The sequence below is a fragment of the Natator depressus genome, chromosome 3 (genome assembly GCF_965152275.1).
Source record: "Natator depressus isolate rNatDep1 chromosome 3, rNatDep2.hap1, whole genome shotgun sequence".
Taxonomy (NCBI): domain Eukaryota; kingdom Metazoa; phylum Chordata; order Testudines; family Cheloniidae; genus Natator; species Natator depressus.
The window spans coordinates 71263674-71279736 of record NC_134236.1 but is presented as its reverse complement, the minus strand read 5'-3'; the positions used below and the strand labels follow the sequence as shown (position 1 = coordinate 71279736).

The 16063-nt window shown below is 42.2% G+C and overlaps 1 long non-coding RNA gene across 1 annotated transcript in view; it reads right to left on the bottom strand.

The window, feature by feature from the left end:
* Positions 1-1081: 1081 nt before the first annotated feature.
* The window catches only part of LOC141983905 (uncharacterized), a 53278-nt gene continuing 38296 nt past the window's right edge, over positions 1082-16063 (bottom strand). The window contains exons 2-3 of the long non-coding RNA XR_012638563.1: positions 2227-2300; positions 1082-1359 (exon numbers count right to left, since the gene is read on the bottom strand). This is a non-coding gene — a long non-coding RNA (uncharacterized LOC141983905). The remainder of the gene's footprint in view (positions 1360-2226; positions 2301-16063) is intronic.

The following is a 16063-nucleotide window of genomic DNA, read 5'->3' as shown; positions in this document are numbered from 1 at the left end:
CAGTTCTCATTTTTCCAGCAGTCAGATTGGTTTTCTGCCTCTGTCATGAATAAAAACAATCTGCTCAGCAGGATACCCTGTGAGGCACCATACAGCCAGACCCAGACCTATATGTATCACATTCTTTCATCAAGCCCAGCAGAGATTTTATAAAGTCATTTTGCTTAGTGAATATACAGCTCAGAGCTAATGAAAAGAATACCTGCTCCATGGAAAAGAAAGCCACTACTAGGTTTCATATTGTATTTGTTTGTTGTCTTCTTTCTCTGTCTCCACCCCCCTACAGTGTTTTGGATTCCTCTATTACAGCTGGCAAAGCACAGAAAAATGGGGATAATACACCAGTGGTCAACAAGCCAGCCTTTAAAGAAAAACACTGCTGACAAGATAAACAGTTTGTGATGTACTTAATTACAATATTTCATATTCATTTAGCCATCTACAAATGCAGCATTAACAAAGTGGATTCAAACAGGAAACAAGACTCCTTCCCACGAGCCCCGAGGGCCAATTATAAAATAGCTCCAATTTTTTTTTTTGTAGCTAGTGTATTTTTTTTCAACAGAATTTATTGAGCTCATTACCAAGCTGCTTATGAAGTGATTTGAAATGAGGCAACATTAAAGCATTCTGAAAATCCCTTGTACTTAGTCATCCTGACACTTTGTTTGAACTCAGAGCATTAATATGAAATAACTGCCACAGCCCCATAGTTCTGATTCCATTGTTTGACAGCACATTTAAAAGCTAAAAGATGATATGATCAAGCTTTTTTAATCAGCACAGTCATTTGTAGGAGTGTCTCAAGTATTCATAACTCTGAAAAGACCAAAGGGGCATGACTGTGAGAAACAAGACAGGTACAGGCAGTGTCTGCCTAGGGTAACATGGCAGTGTTAATCAAGCACTATAGCACTGCTGACACCATTTTTTTTTTTTTTATTTTAAAGCAAGACAGAAAATTGAGAGATACACATCAAAGCTGCTAAAGAACTCCATATACTGGACCTTATTCGCCTGGTTTTACCTTCTGTAATCAGATTATACAATATGCATCACCAGATTAACTTACTCAGGGTCAGCAGAAGGGCCACCGTAAATATATTTGAAGTCAAGTCTGTGCAAGTTTCAAAGTAAAAAAAAAAAAAAATCTACAAAGAAGAGTAGTAAAATCCGTGGAAACCTATAGTGTTTTAAAGTCAACTCGGTGCATCACTTTGCTTTTCATCGCGTTTTTTTCTCTTCAGTTTTGAAACTAATAGTTAGAGTCAATGGAAATGCTTCTACTGAAAGAAAAGGTTTAACATCACTCTTCACTCCAGCTAAATTCTGGTGTTCAGCTCACAGTGTTACAAGGCCCTTCAAAGGAAAAGGAAAAGAATTTGTAAAACAACAAACAGTTATTGGGAATACAGGTACCGAATGATGAATTTTGCTCTATCCCAGAAAAAGGAGACTACTTCTAGTTTGGCCATTGTTATGCAACAAATAGGAGACAGATTCCAGCCAGCCCTTGCTCTGGTGCACAAAGGAGTTGTGGAGGGCACAAAAAGTTCCCTCTTCTCTTCATTGCATTCCCATGCAAGAAAGGGTCAGGTTCCCACTGAGAAGCATATTCCCTGCTCTATAGCAGTACCTATACAAATGCTAGATGTCTGAAAGGGAGTGTGGAGGGGTATGAAAAGGAGGGTAGCTCATCTCCTTACCCTCTCTGCACCAAGCAGCAGAGCTAAATCAGAGACCCAAGGAAGAATGGTTTCAGAGTGGTAGCCATGTTAGTCTGTATCAGCAAAAACAACAAGGAGCCCTTGTGGCACCTTAGAGACTAACACATTTATGTGGGCATCAGCTTTTGTGGGCTAAAACCCACTTCATCAGATGCATGTTTTAGCCCACAAAAGCCCACATAAATTTGTTAGTCTCTAAGGTGCCACAAGGACTCCTCGTTGTTTTTGCTAAGGAAGAATGTTGATCAAGTCAGAACTCCATCTACTCTGCAGCCCCTTGAGTGTGCTGTTGGGTTCTAGTCTGGTCCTAAGCTACGTAAATGATTGTTCGCATCACATAAAAAAGAGCACAGCTGGCACCAGCTGGTCATTAATTTAGCAAGGACACTGACTGAACTAGCATCTGACTTCTAGAGATCATCATGTCTCTGGATTGGTTGTTGAGGCACATGGGTGGGACAATGTCAGGAGGCTTGCATTGCTGAGAACTGGGCAGTACCTGTTCTGTTGATGAGCAAGGGGCTTCAATCTCCAGTGCTGTCAGGCCAGCTCCTTTCACAACATTACATCCACCTGGAAAACATTTAAATAAATGGCGGGTTTTTTACTTCATCATGCAGGCAAAAATACACAGTGCAGTGCAAGTGCAAATGTACAAATGAGGAAGATAAGCTATTATATAAATGGATACTTGTTTGGGGGCAAAGGCAATATAATATTGCTCAAGTCTAAAGTTTACACAATACTATGAACTCTTTTTATCCTTGGGCAATTTATCTGCTATTGTCCCTGGAGGAAGTGACCACTTGTTTTATTATCGACTCATCTTGGATGCATTTTGCATACACTGGAGCCACATTCAGGAGAACATCCGGGCTGCCGGTTGGCTCCTTTTGTTGGTGGGAAAGCTTAGGACAGTTGTTCATCTCCTCTCACCAGGGCAGAATCTGGGGAGGTGGCTGGCTCCATTTGCAGGAGACTCAAAGGAGCTATCCAACCCGTTTTGCAGGTTTCCCTGTGGAACATCAGTTACATTAGAGAGGATTATGTTTTTAGGAGGACTATAAACCCTCATGCTAATAACTCATGGTGGAAAAGAAGAAAATTTCCCTGTGTGCAGGATATTCCATAACTGTCTCCTGAAGAGCTTCTTGCACCTTCCTCTAAAGCATCTGGTACTGACTACTGTCAGAAATGAGATATTGAACTAGACAGACCTCTGAACCTGAGCCAGTATGGTCATTCCTGTGTTCCAATGCGTGTTATTGCTTATTTAGGATAGGGAAAAAATGAATCTCATGTTCATCATGTCACCAATTTTTAAACAGCTGGATTGGTTAAAAATAAATGAAGGAGTTTATATGGTGTGCAACACTCAGTAATGCTGTTGCAATAAAACCAAAAACAAACATCATTTTGGGATATATTAGCAGGAGTGTTGTAAGCAAGACACGAGAAGTAATTCTTCTGCTCTATTCCGCACTGATTAGGCCTTAACTGGAGTGTCCAGTTCTGGGCACCATGTTTCAGGAAAGATGTGGACAAATTGGAGAAAGTCCAGAGGAGAGAAACAAAAATGAATAAAGACCTAGAAAACATGATCTAGGAGGAAAGAGTGAAAAAGATGGGTTTGTTTAGTCTGGAGAAGAGAAGACTGAGGGGGGACATGATAACAGTTTTCAAGTACATAAAAGGGTTTTACAAGGAGGAGGGAGAAAAATTGTTCTACTTAGCCTCTGAGGATAGGACAAGAAGCAATGAGCTTAAATTGCAGCAAGGGTGGTTTACGCTGGACATTAGGAAAAACCTCCTAACTGTCAGGGTGGAATAAATTGTCTAGAGCGGTTGTGGAACCTCCTCCATCATTGGAAATTTTTAAGAGCAGGTTAGACAAACTCCTGTCAGGGGTGGTCTAAGACAATACTTAGTCCTGCCATGAGTTCGGGGACTACACTAGATGACCTCTCAAGGTCCCTTCCAGTCCTACGATTCTATTATTTTATATTGAAATGAAACAACAGTGAGTTAGCAAACAATATTTTTGGATGCTCAAAATAATAGCAAGAGTTATAAACATAAATATATATTGGTTGAAAATATATAGTAGCCCATGCTATATTTTCAGATTTCAAATTATCTGGACCCAGAGGTCTCTTTCTTATGATTAGCTGATTTTTAATTTTTAAAGACTAGGTAACTAATAGTAATGGCAACTATTGCCATAGTAATATGTGAGCATATCATATCTGGAATTGGGGTGCGAAGCTTCATTGTTTTGGAAGCAGAGCTGAGCAAAAGAGTTTTGAAGGATCGATGAAAGTTGCTGCTGCCTGGTTTATTCAACTTCAGCTGATCTTTTTCTAGTTAAACATTCTATAAAACCTTTTTTCAGCTCAGAGAAATGGATCAGGGAAATAACTCCCCAGATGTTTTTTGCTGATATCTAAAAGCACTAGAAGAACACTATCGCTGTGTCCTCTAGGAGTTCCTAACTACTACCCAAAGCAGCACTTTGTATTAAGAGACCATAACAAGACTCTTCTAACAATATTGTAATCCCTGCATGAGGGAACATTTCACATTCGTACTGTAGATATGGGTACTCAAAATGCATTATATCTGTTGTGCAACTATTACAAGATATTTGATATGAATCTGAAGAACTACATCATTTTAAGTAAAAGATGTCTAAAAAGTCAGATATGCAGAGCTGTTGAAAGAAGGTAAAAATTAAATTATGTCCTATACAGACCTAGATAATACAACAGACGATATAGATCAGAATGTACCTTAAGGGTCCAGCTTTTCTCTTAGAGGAGCCTTTGGAGATTCTTATCCACCAGAGTCTTTCCTGAAACTCACAGATGGGCAAATACTGTTGTACAGCCCCAGTGGGCTCTCTACTCTTCAGAGTGCCAATTGATTAGAGAGTTGGCAAGAAATCTCTCCCCTTGTATACCACTGCCAGCTCTCTTCTCATTGGAAGATGGGCCAGCCACTGAGGAGAAGTCCACGGGCTGTAAGTCACAGGCAGGGGAAAGACACTACTGCTGATGGGACACTGCAAGCCCAAAAGCACTTTCAGCACAGGCCTTGGAGATAGGCACAGGGATTCGCTTGTAGCTCTCTTGCTTTATCCAAGGAACAACACAAGTGCGTGGCCACTACAACCTTGCACCACATGAATCATGAATCCCAAATGGAAGGAGGTGCCTAATGTTGAACTAAATGACCAAGAGTGAAGGGGCAGTTTGGACCCTTTGTTCCTTTGCATTAGAGTTCTTTGTGTTAAGCATCTGGGGTTTTATATTGTTGAAAGGCACAGTTAATGACACATAGGCTATGTCTATATTGTAATCATTGTGGCATTAGCTGTGCCTTTCGACAATGTAATCAACTCCAGGTGCTTAACACGTGAACCCTAACGCCAATGAACAAAGAGTCAGCCCCATCAACCTTGGTCATTTAGTTCAATCTAGCTTGCTTGGGTCCGTGACCACTGGCACCATGACAATACAGGTTTCAGCGTGAGCTAGACCCACAGGTAATTACCCAGGGTTCCAGGCAGACTCGTACAGCCCACGCTGCAGCATACACTGCTGCAGCTTCACTGATCCGGGACATAAACAAGCTAGATTAAAGATCGTTTGGATCTGTCTACTCAAGCTGTAATCACATTTTTTGATTGCAGTGTGGGCCTGTCCATGGTGATAAAAGTGTAGAAGTATATCTGTACATTGAAGTTATTTATGGATAAATTCCTGCCTCCCCAAAAGTTGTAGATGGAGGTCTTCACTCCAAGGCAAAGGGGTGGGAATTTGAGCCAATCTATCAAAAAGAGGAAGGTTTTGCAGTGTTTCTTAACAATGGCAGATTCTGGATTTGTCCAGTATCCTCTGGAAGTTCATGCCAGAGCTAAATCCCTTTGTCGAAGAATTCTTTGTGCCCAGTTCTTGTGCATTTCATCCTCAGTTTTGTGATCTGCATTGTCACAAAGGAGCGCAGCTGCCTCAATACATTGTAGATTAAAATTCAGTCTTTATTGTAGCTGCATCTTGATTCAATAAGTGCTTTGAAGATTAGGACTAAGGTCTTAAACTAGCATCTGAAACTGAGTTGGAGCCAGTGCCAGGGACTTGAGAAAAAGCCTGATGTGGTCAGACATTTGTGCAACTGAGTTTAACTGGCTCAGACATACACAAAAAGCCACCTGTAGAGGTACATGGCTGAATATCTCAATGGAAGCAAATTTTAGATGTGAACCTGTGACTAGCAGACTACAAGTGATTGTGCCCTTATTTAATCAGGAAACAGAAATAATAGCACCACATAATGTACCTAACTAATCAAAATTGGCCAGCACAGAATGCATACTAAATATTCAGAGAAAGCTGTTTGGGATCAATCCATAGAGTTAAAGAAGTCACAAAAGTATTATAAAATAATGCTGAATAAAGACCACACTTGAGAAAATCACATATCATGACTTAAGCAGAAAAAGAGGCTAAATTTGTTGGACAAATTATTCATTGTAAATTATTTGCTTGGATCTAATACTTATCTTGATCCCCTGATTTAAAAACACATCCATGTTGTGACAAAAGCCACAATCATTCTACCACTTTAATTTAATTTTTCTGTCTGCTGTGTAGCAACTTTAAACTTTTCCATTTTTTTAACCATTGCAATTAGTAAGACTGCACTTGTAGGTCATGAAATGCCTACTTATGCTCAAAGGAAACGTATCCGAGAGAATTGATTTTTACATTCTCAACCTTTCTCATACACTTTACAATTCACCTATTGCATCTCCCCAATATCTTTTTGAATTAGATTCTCTTTCAGAGCCATTTCTCATAGTAGTTAATTGGCCACCAGGTGTAATTAATTAATCAGCCAGTTAGATATCATCCAGCAGGGGAAGTAAAAAAGGTGAAAACTCTCTACAGTTTCTATGCTTTCAAAGGAGCAAAAGCTGCTTTCCAATGGGTCTTTCAAATGCGTCTTCTCCCCTTTCCTCAGAACAGTCTGTCTGCACTGCTAAAGTCAAGGGTCTGCCAGTTATTAAACCTATTTTGAGCCTCTGTACCTTTTTGAGCGTCTATATCTTCTGAGCATCTGTACCAATTCGCTTCAAGCTGAAGCAATAGCCAACAGGATTTTAACTCGTGTTTCCCCCTCCCCACCCCAGAGGTCTAGTAAACCAGAAAGAATGGCTTTTATGGTTGTGATACTTTTTTTTTCATTCCATACCTCAAAAATGGCCTCACATTTTTTTCCAGATAGACATTTTGCTACCCACAATGTAAATAAACGTTCTGGTTTGGAGGTGATGAGTAAAATAAATTACAAAAAAAAAAAAAAATACAGCAGCCAAGAATCAAATGATGAGCTTTGGAATGCAGTCTTTTTGCAAGAGCAGTAAGTGCGCAGTTGCTTTTCATAATATTTTTGTTGCCCGTACGTGGAATAGGAATCTTCTGTGCACTTTTTTGGTTTGTTGGTTTTTTATTTTTTTGGAGGGTTTTTTGGTAAAGGAAGATAGACTGAATATGGCATCGGGTATTGATGGGAGTCTGATTGCCTTGAAGTAATATTTTTCAGGCAAAGCACAAGCTGGATGGAGCCTATGGGGCTCCCATGTAACTGCATATAGAGTTGGAAGCCTCTGAAAGGGCAATATGGGATAGTGAGGTGGCAGGACACTATCAAATTTTATATATATATATATATTTATAATATAGAAGTGTTTAAGACATTAATTTTAAATATGTATATTTATATATTAATTATATATAATTAATGTCTTAAACACTTCTATATTTAAAAAGTTGTACAAGGAATATATATGATGCCTGAACTATCTAGTAGGACTTCAGTCTTACAGTGTTAGGCCCTGATCCAAAGAAGCAGGTAACCATATGCTTAACTCTAGCTTCAGTGGCCACTCATATGCTTAAGTTAAGAACATGCTTAAATGGTCAACTGGATCAGGATCTTATAGCCTGATCCAAAGCCCAACAAAGTTTATCTCTAAAATGCCTATTAGTCTATTTGGATCAGACGTATAAGGCTCCAGTTCTTCAAACATGCATAGCTTTACACACATGAGTAGCCCCATTGACTTTAATGGAATTATGCATATGTATAAACTTAAGTACATGCTTAAGTGTTTGAAGGATAAGGGCAACAGGGCATATGAAAGGAATCATCTATTTTATATTAATGCAACTAGGGTGTCCATATTTTTCAAAAGTCTTGTTATGTGTCTCCAATTGTAAATTCATTGGTGGCACACTGTGAGAATTCTGAAGTCCATTTGCAGACAATTGGGACCTTTTCTGACTCTCTTTGCTTTGTGGTACAAAGAATTGTACAACATGAAATCATGTACAGAAGTATCTGTTTATGAGTATCATCTTTAGTAATAACTTGCAGGAGCAACATCCTTGAATCCAGGGAAAAATGTGATTCTGTTACAACAATTCATATGTGTTTTATAGCGAGGAGTAGGGAAACCTGGAGCCATGGCCTCTTCTTTTCCCCATTCATATCAACGCCCAATACTGAATTGTGGAGCTGGAGCGGTATGTAGTGGGGGATAAACCACAGAGATTATTAGTCATTTGGAACCCAAGTTAACCAAAGGCTTAGTAACTTTGAAAATGTTTAGGAGAAGTCTGAACTTTCCTAAAGTAAAACCCAAATTAATTAGCATTTGATGGAGCCCAAGTTACATGACTCCTAACTCCACCCACCTAGTAAACTAAGTTCTATGTTGATTATTACCTGTTAAGAGCAAATCAGAAAATGAGGTCATAAAATATAGTTCAATTTTACAATTTTTACATTGCACTACAAAATCAGCCAAAAGCCATCTTATACAGCATCGTATTTCCTTCAGTTATTGTCAGTTACTGCAAAAACAGGCTCCAATTAGGCAAAGCTTTGTTGTCACAATACTGAAATAAGGTGTTAAAACAGAAGTTACTTAACAGTTACTATTTTCTCCTGGAAATTGCCAGGGACTTTCAGATTACAATTTGTGTAGTTTTAAGAATTTGTATCTGATGGCAGTTGCATCATTGGAAACTGAGAGTTGATCCTGGATGTGGTAGAGGGTTGGAATTGGGAACACATCACAAATCTGGGAGGAGAATATGGTAATCCCCATGTTTTGTCTACTGAGACTGTGTCATAATAAATATATTCAGAGACTGCATGCAAATAATCTAATTATTTTAGGTATTGTGCATAGCCATATGAAAAAGCGATTTGTACCGCAGAAATAAATAGGCATTTTTCTTAGTTCTTTCAAAGAGATAACAGACAAGAGAAGAAGCATCCCTTTCTTAATTAAAAAAACAACAAATGAAAAAGTAAGTAGACTGGAAAAACTAAAGAGTGGAAAGGAGGGAATATTCTCAGCCTTTCTACGAACATTTTTTTTAAGGGATGTGTTGTAACAGATATGTGGGCAAATGAGAAACGTCCAGTTGCTCTTCAGGCAAGGGAGAATGATTTTGCTGTAGCTATGAGCAGCATATGTGTTGGTACCAATGGCATGGCATGTTGGAACAATCATTTATTTTTCAGCCTTAGCTAGAGTAGGGTCTTTCTTGAGTTCCCTGTTTATCTGGGGAGGGGAGAAGTAATTTAATTTAACAAACCAACAAACCTTTGCTATACATATTTCTATACTGCATCCTGCTATAAACATTATTAGTTTAAAAAAAACTGACTTTGTATTACCAACTCTGTATACTCAGAAATAATTCCATCATATCTTTGTTCCCTCATTCAGTTCATAGGACATTTGATGGACTACAGAGATGAATCTCAGAGATCTACATCCCCTTTGACATTATTATCTCTTGCATTAAGAAATAAATTATTGGTCTACTATTATGTATTATAACTGAGATTTACAAAGGAGCCTAAAAGAATTAGGGACCCAAATCCCCTTGAATTTCAAGAATGTCATAAAACACAATAAGACGAAGGCCTGATCTTCCAATACTATATTTACATGATTAGATTTTAGTCATGAGAAGGGGCCCATTGAAGAGTTGTGTTCATCTAGATGGAATATATGGGCTCAAAGAGCCAAAGGTGTTAACATGATCTTGTCCAACATTAAACAGTGTTAAACAAGGTTCAGGGTTTGGTATACAGAGACTTCAACGTTCTTAGTAGCATGGCAAACATACCCTTAAACATCTTTTTAACCTTTTATTAAACATATAGAAAAAGAAGGAAAAACAGTTAAAACGTTTGAAATGTAAAGTGTAAAGTAAGGCTTTCGTTTTAACAATATCCCTTGTTCCTTTTCCCATTAGCTGGAGGGAGTTTAAAAGAAAAACTTCTCTGACTGTCTCTTAGATGGTATTAAAGATGGCAATAACTGTCCTTTTGGAGAAAGGAGAAGTTAGTTGACATGGTCTGGAGCTGTTGTTGTTGCTGTTGTTGTTAAAGTGTGATCCCGTTTCCTAGAAGACAAAACAAGATGAATACACACAAAAGAGGAGAAAAAAGAACAGCAAAGACAGAAAATGCAGCTTCTTTCTGTGCAGTTGATTCTCACTTGCAGCATCACTGCTGGAAAAACACAGGCACAGCACACGGTCTTAGCGGTCACTCTGAGACCTGGCAAACTTGTACCAGCATCAGGCTGTTTAGGGCATTGGTTTTAGCTGCCTCTTTCTGGTCACAGGCTTACAGCAGTGTGCAAAATATGCAGTCTTGGATGGCTAAGTCAGACTCATGAGACAGAGGAAAAAAGGAGAAAGATAGAAAAGAGAAGAAATAAGGTGGGGAAGGGGAAAAGACACATGGGAGTCAGGGGAGTGGGGGGAAACAAAAACTCACATCCCGGCTGGTGTTTTGGATTTAGCTGGAGGTGGTGGTGTCATCTGGGTTCCTCTCTATGGCCTGTCTGGTCAGGACATCTCTCAGGATCAGGATGACAAAGGCCCAGTGGCATTACAGTAGATCCCAAGGTCCCAGAAAATGGTGAGTGTGGCAGCCATGATAGTGAATCTCACTCTTTCTCCTTCTTTTACTCAGCAATTGTTGCATTCCTCTCCTTAGTCTTTTCTTTTAAGGAATCCAAAAGGGAGTTGATGTGAAGAATAGCCTATCCCCTCATTATTTTGTCAGTTAGGCTGAATTTCTGACACCAATTTTGGTTCACTGGCCCCTCACTTCTCAGCCACAACCACTAGGCTAGACCACCTACACTCAGGTCCCATACAGTTTGCCCAGATCCACTTCCAACCCTCACTGTGTGAGTCCCTTAACCAGGATATGGAAGGGGTAGGTCTATCACCACCCACTGTCCCCCACAGGAATGGGTCATGCAACTCCAAACTGAGAACCATCTGCTGGAGTCCCAAGTGGCTCAGCTCCTAGAGGAAAATCAGACAGTCTGTGAACAGCTAATGCAGTCCCAGGAGGAAAATTCCGTGCTCTGGGCCCACTACTCTCTGAACTGAGCCTCACAGAACCATTACCTGAACACTTTAAGGGGAACCGCCAGAAGTTCAGGGGGTTCCTGAACTAATGCCATCTCCTTTTCCTGCTTTGCCTTTGAACATATGCCACTGACCAGGCCAGGGTGGGCTAGTGATCAATTTGCTTACTGGAGAGCACTTGACTAGGCCTCTCCCATCCTGGAACAAGGCAGCATGGTGTCGATGGACTGGAATGCAAACATTGTTCACAATCTTTGATGACCCACATCACGCTTGCTCAGCAGAAGACACCCTATGAAGGTTCCAGCAATGACAAGGTCCAGCAGCCTTATATGCTGCCCAGTTCCAGCAACTTGCAGCTGATGTCGAGTGGAACAAGGCAGCCCAACTACATCATTTTCAGCATGGGCTTAGTGAGGACGTAAAAAACGAACTAGCCCACGTGGAGACCCCAACCTGCTTGGAGGCATTTACTGGCCTCTCACTCCGCTTTGACAACCAGCTGCAAGAGCAGAAGGAGGAGAGGTGGGGCCCCCTGCTACCACACCACCTAAATCTTATGCCTAAAACCCCAGGGCCCAGCCACAAACCAATGCAGGTTGCTCTGGGTCACCAACACTAGACCCTGGAAGAAAAGGTGTGGTGATGGTGCAGTATTCTATGTTTTTATTGTGGAGCACCAGGACATGCCCTTGCCATTGGCCCATTGAAAACCTCTGCTCTCAAGGAATCAGGGAAACGAATGAATCCAGGCCATATAGGGAGAACCAGCATGGGCACCAACCAGGTGCTATGCTCTTGAACTACCCCCCAGTCCTTGAGAGAAACCTGATCCAGGACACATGGGTCATCCCCATACTTCCAAGTACAACTACAGTTAGGTACTATAGATGGGGCCAAACTGATTTCCCTCCCCCCCCACCCCCTTAGGCCCGATCAATTCCTAGCTAACAGATAACTTCATTGATGCTAAAACCACTCAAGCACTACAAATCCCTCTCCTCCCAAGGCAAACCTCAGTTCTCGTGGAAATGATAGATGGGTCCCTCCTCAGGGCCAGTGACTCAGGAAATAATGCCCCTAGAGGCTGTAATCTGGGGTCAACAGGAAGTGCTACAGTTCAGCATCATCCACTCTCCCCATTTCCCCATAATTCTTGGAGCCACTTGACTGAACCAGCATGATCCTTGAGTCTCCTTGAGAGAGAAAAGCATCAACTTCCCTTCCAAATACTGCCAAAGGGTCTGCCTGCAGTCAGCTGGGCCCAACTTTTTTGGTCCAGGGCTCCTGTGGCCAATCAGAAATGACCTGATGAGGGACTCCAGCTGGCAATGGTTAGCCAGAAAGAATCACTCCCAAGCCTGAGGCCCCATCTCCCTGAAAAATACTGGGACTATGTGGATGTTTTTGAGAAGAAGAATGTGGACACACTACCCCCACACCAAGACTATGACTGCCCCATAGATCTGAAACCCGGGGTGAAGGTCCCTTATGGACAGATCTATGTGATGTCCAAACCTGAACTGGCAACCCTCCATGAATACATCCAGGAAAACCTAGCCAAGGACTTCATTGGGCCTTCCACCTCCCAAGTAGGGCTCCAGTCCTATTTGTCAAGAAAAAGAATGTAACTTTATGCCTTTGGGTAGACTATCAGGCCCTAAGCCAGGTAACGATCTGGAATGGGTATCCTCTACCTCTGATCCTGCAGTTACTAGATCATGTGTGGTCCGCCAGAATCTTCACTGAGCTGGACCTCTGAGGTGCTTACAACCTAGTGCGTATCTGGGCAGGGGATGAATGGAAGACTGCATTTTGAACCCACTATGGGCACTCTAAATATTTAGTAATGCCCTTCAGTCTCACCAATGCCCCTATAACCTTTCAACACTTGGTGAATGATGTATTTAGAGACATCCTGGACCAGTGTGTAGTCATCTATCTCGATGACATACTTGTATTCTCAGACACTTTTAAGGAGCATTGTTACCCCATTCATTCCATCCTGGAAAGACTATAAAAACATGACCCGTTAACGATGTTGGGAAAATGCACCTTTGACCAGTCCTCTACAGAATTCCTGGGTTACATCTTCTCCCTGTAGGCTGTTAAAATGGACCCCCAGAAGATGGAGACCATCTGTAGCTGGACTGTGCCCAGGTCCCTCCGGGAGTTACAGCACTTCATGGGATTTGCCAGCTTTTACCAACAATTCATTCCAGGCTATTCAGTACAAATACCTCTATGACCTCCGCAAGACCACCAAATTTGTTTTGACATCCAGCGATCACCTTCCTTTTGAACAACTCAAGACAGCTTTCACCACTGCCCACATTCAAGCACACCCAGATCCGGCCCAGGAACTCATAATGGAAGCTAATTCCTCCAATGTAGCCATAGGGGCAATCCTCTCCCCGAGGTTTGGCCCACAGCAAGTCCTGCAGCTCTGCACCTACTTTTCCCGAAATCTCACCTCGACAGAATATAATTATGAAATATTGAATAAGGAACTACTTGCAATTAAATTGGCCTTCAAAGATTGGCACCATTTTACCATGGCCTGGCTACAGCTCTTTGGCGCCACCCCCAAGCCAGAAGCTGTGGGGAGCTGCAGATCGTCCACTTACCATGGGGGCTGCTCTCAGGCCCACCCCACCTGAGAGGTGGAGGGGCCTGGGCTCCAGCTTCAAGCTTGGCCAGGGGGCAGGGACTTGGGGGGGACAAGGAGGGATGGGGCGGGGCCACAGAGGGGGCAGGGCTTCATGGCCTCCTCACTTTTAGGAAGAATCCATCCCCCCGGGCGCATATACATTCCACCAGGGTGCTCCTGGCTAGAAGCACTTCATCTCTCGCCATGACACTTCATGGGCAGGCCACTTTGGCTGCCTCAAGACCTTCTTCATGGCTTCCCATTTCTTCTGGTGGCCTCATATGTAAGCCAAGGTCCAGGACTAAGTTGACTCTTGTGACTTGTGTGCATGCACTATGATGCCACATGCTAAACCCCTCGGCACCCTAGACACTCCATCTAATCCTTGGGCTTCTATCACCCTGGACTTCGTAGTAGAGATCCCTGACAATGCCAGACTTTGCCTTGTCTCCTGGTCTCTGACTGCAGCCTGACTTCAAACCTCATTCCTGCCTCTCAGTTCTAACATGGTACTGCCTCTGATCTCCAGTCTCTGACCCTAGTCTGATTCTGTCTCTGAGTCTTATTCATTGGCAGAGGGTGGAGCCCTCCCATAGGGGAGGCTCCACCCCATCCACCCATGCACCTCAAGACCCCCTGCCCCTCCTCCACAGCCGGAGCCATGTGTTCCCCCTCGGCTGGAAGAATCCCGGGCTGGCTGAAGCCCCGAGCCTCCCTCCCCCCAACACCTGCCCAGAGGAGCCCTGGGCCACCCGCAGCCGCGTCACTCCTCCCCTCCTCCGCCCCCAAGCTGCTGCAGGGAAAAGCCTCTCACTCTGGTCCAAAGAAGTTTTTGATATGCCCCATGCAGATTCTGGGGCAGCTGAGGAGCCAGTATTTCCTACTCAGTTTCCTGGTTTCCTCAGTAATCTCTCTGGAGTCCAGAGAGATTACTGCTGAACCCAGGAAGGTGAATAGCACATACCACCTCCTCAGCTGCCCCAGAACCTGCATGGGGCATAATAAAGCAAAATCTTCCCCCCAAAACCAAGCAGCCAGGGGTACAGTGGCAGCCGATTATACCCGCCGCCCATGCTCTTATTTACAGAACCTGGCCTTGCAATTCCTCTAACTCTGGTCTGGCCTCTCCCACCCCTGGTGGCAGACCACATCCCAACTACAACCACCCCAGTCCCTTAAACAGACAGAGTCCCAGGGCTGGGGCTGCATTTCCTTTCACGGAGAATTTTGAAATGTTGAGGGTTTGTTCTGAATTAGAATGAAACCAGATTATGAAATAACCAAATCCTTCATGAAATGGAATTATCTTTCTCTGCCCAGCTCTAGTAGTAAAACATTGGGTTGTTAGTAAATTCCACCTTGAGGCTTGGTTGAATCAATAGAACTAAGGCTTCTCTCATAGTATCTGGAGCCTTTGGGTGAGCCCTTCCTGAGAATTTCTAAGCTTACTGCTTTGCTTCAACTTGGCACTTCATACTGTGCCAACATTATGTCAAACATTTTAATGCAAACTCTGAGTTTTCAGCACAGAGTTTAATGCTCCAAGCCTTGATTTTTGGCTGACGTCTGCGTCTCCATCTCTTCACACACATAAAGGAAAATATTTGAACTCTGTTCTTTCTAATAAATATATTAATAAGAAAAAATGCTTTTGTTTCCTTCCCGTAAGAAGGATATGTTTTATCAACTCTGGAGTCACTCCATCTAGGTACAAATATCTTATACTGAAAATTGAGTGTACTGTTACATGAATGGTTTCAGAGTAGCAGCTGTGTTAGTCTGTATTCGCAAAAAGAAAAGGAGTACTTGTGGCACCTTAGAGACTAACAAATTTATTTGAGCATAAGCTTTTGTGAGCTACAGCTCACTTCATCAGATGCTCAAATAAATTTGTTAGTCTCTAAGGTGCCACAAGTACTCCTTTTTTTGTTACATGAATGTACCCCATTCCATTCTTATGCCAGTCCAGAGGGAGTAGCTGTGGAGCTGTCAGGAGTTAATTTTCATAAATTAATAATATCGATTCTGTTCTATTTTAGCTACCACATTTGCTGCTTAGAAAAGAGTAATTACAGGCTGACACTGTCTCAGTAGGAACAGCTTCAACAAAAAATAAAAGATCTACACAATAGCAGATAAAATAGATGCCCTGTATTTGGCATGAGGTACCAAAACATTAGGTGTAGAGCAAAATACAGAGACACATTGTCAGC